We start from the raw sequence: 2,500 nt of genomic DNA on the forward strand, positions 1-2,500 counted from the left end.
TGTCACCAAGACAGTCAGACAAAAGTGTCACGATCTAGTGACATGGATTGAGAAAGGAACACTCTGTGGGGTGCCTTTCTCAAATTGTGATGGAAAGCGCCTGTGCTTTTGGGCAACGGGCTGTGTTTAGCTGACAGAGCATAGCTGAGCACGGGGATTTCGTTTTGCCCGGGTTCCACGTGGGTGATTTTTGCTGTCTGGGCAAAATCGACTGGGACTGAACTGGATGCGTGACACGTGGAGTCACGTGATGATTTCAAGGTTGTTTGAGAGAGACATGAAACGACACACTTGAACATCAGCAGCAAGAGAGGAGGGTCGGTGTCTTCTTCCTAAGAGTTTGATGGTTTTCAACACGTTAGATACATCACTTTATATCAACGTGCCGTTCTGCTTGCACAGTAGGGCTTATAGGAACTTCAAGAAGAGACCACCTTTCGCTGTTTACATGTTGGCTGACGACGAGGCGTCAGGTTTCTTGGCTGAGCGGGAGAGAAATTCCAACGCATAAAGTAAATTCAGCACAGGAGGGGGTGTGGCAGGAAATTCGTCGACGGACGGAAGCCATACAAAGGAAGCGGATTCGCTTAAAGGAGAGCTACTTACATTAGGCTGTTGAGGTAATAAATAATTATTTAACGCTGTTGACGAGTCTATGTTTGTGGAATGAAATACTCTCTGTTGTTCTTTCTAGGTTAGCGCATAATTGGCTCTTTGTTGACGCTAAAATAATAATCTGTATATGGTTTTTGCAGATATGGAGAGAAGGAAGGAAAATAGCTGATTTGTTGTTTTAAAAGTTCGTTTGTGCAGGCCCACGTGCTCTATGCAATATAGAAGGGTGACATGTTTAAAGGTGGAGTGTGAAGGGTAGCTTGGAATGTTTAGTGCACCGATGCTTTTTGTTGCAGCCTTCTTGCCTATCTACGTATGTCTGCGGTGTTGCGGGTATGCGGTAGCCGGGACTTCTGTATGCTGTAACCCGGTGTTCTGGTGGTTTGCTGTCGCTGTTGTTGTCCCACCATTCTACATTTCTTACCATTTATGGTAACTACGGGGAGGACCTTCAGCGACTGAGTGAATCGCCTGATATCTCCACTGATCCCTGCTTCGTTTCCACGCCAGCCGGCACTTCAATCAACGGAGCAGTTGTGGAGATAAACTATATACGGGTCGCCCACTCAGTGGCAAAAAGCTAAGTGTACCATGTCGTTGCACCCTATTTACCACCTAGTCATCTTTCATGTTTGTGATTTTATTTCAATCAATCAATCAATCAATGAGTCTTATATCGCGCATATTCCGTGGGTACAGTTCTAGGCGCTCTGCAGTGATGCCGTGTGAGATGAAATTTTATACGGCCAGTAGATTGCAGCCATTTCGGCGCATATTTACCTTTCACGGCCTATTATTCCAAGTCACACGGGTATAGGTAGACAATTATTAACTGTGCCTAAGCAATTTTGCCAGGAAAGACCCTTTTGTCAATCGTGGGATCTTTAACGTGCACACCCAATGTAGTGTACACGGGGGGAGGTTCGGACACCGAAGAGAGTCTGCACACAAAGTTGACTCTGTGAAATAAATTTCCGCCGAACCTGGGATCGAACTCACGCTGACAGCGGCCAACTGAATACAAATCCAGCGCGCTACCAACTGAGCTATATAGTGGTGACAACGTGGGGTGTGTGACACCTGCATAACTCGCGCTTTTAGGCAGACCAGTAACTTTCCTATCTATACACGGGATCAGCGTGTTATTATCATTTTCTAAACTTTAACTGGCATTTTTGTCAGTGACCCCTTTTTTACGTTTTGAACGTAAAAACATCTTTTGGAGTGAAGTCTCGAGGGAGGTAGCGTGATAGTATATAAACAGGCGTCTGAAACTTATACTTTTGTTGATTCTGTCTATTTGTATGACTGCGAGAGTGGATCGTGGTGTAGTTGGTTAGTTAGCTAGCAGTAACTAACCGTTCATCTATTGGAACGTGACATAAAGAGACTAGGTCAAGAGTACGTGCACGCGCACACATACTCACACCCATAGATACACACACACAAACAAAAACACATAAACACACACACACACACACACACACACACACACACACACACACACACACAAACATATTCACACAGATACTCACAGACACAGACCCAAACACAAACACACACACACACAAACACACATACTCACACAAACTCACACACACACACACACACACACCTCACGCACGCACACACACACACACACACACACACACACACACACACACACACACACACACACACACACACACACACACACACACAATTACCATCCCTTTAGAACCACCTTACCATACAAATGCTCGTCGTCTGCGCGTGGCCGCGAAGAATAAGCCATGGTTGCAGTTCCACAGCTGGTATCGTTCCGTTGTCGTTTTGCTTAAATAAAATTCACATTAGGAAAACTTACACTTAATGGTGTTTTCTTTTATCTCAAGCCCATAACAAC

At 45.1% G+C, this 2,500-nt stretch overlaps 1 long non-coding RNA gene across 1 annotated transcript in view; it reads right to left on the reverse strand.

The window, feature by feature from the left end:
* Positions 1-2,500, reverse strand: part of LOC138956190 (uncharacterized) — a 3,458-nt gene that overhangs the window by 324 nt on the left and 634 nt on the right. Inside the window, exon 2 of the long non-coding RNA XR_011452541.1 lies at positions 2,344-2,430. This is a non-coding gene — a long non-coding RNA (uncharacterized lncRNA). The remainder of the gene's footprint in view (positions 1-2,343; positions 2,431-2,500) is intronic.

Source organism: Littorina saxatilis, unplaced genomic scaffold, assembly GCF_037325665.1.
Source record: "Littorina saxatilis isolate snail1 unplaced genomic scaffold, US_GU_Lsax_2.0 scaffold_320, whole genome shotgun sequence".
NCBI classification, from domain to species: domain Eukaryota; kingdom Metazoa; phylum Mollusca; class Gastropoda; order Littorinimorpha; family Littorinidae; genus Littorina; species Littorina saxatilis.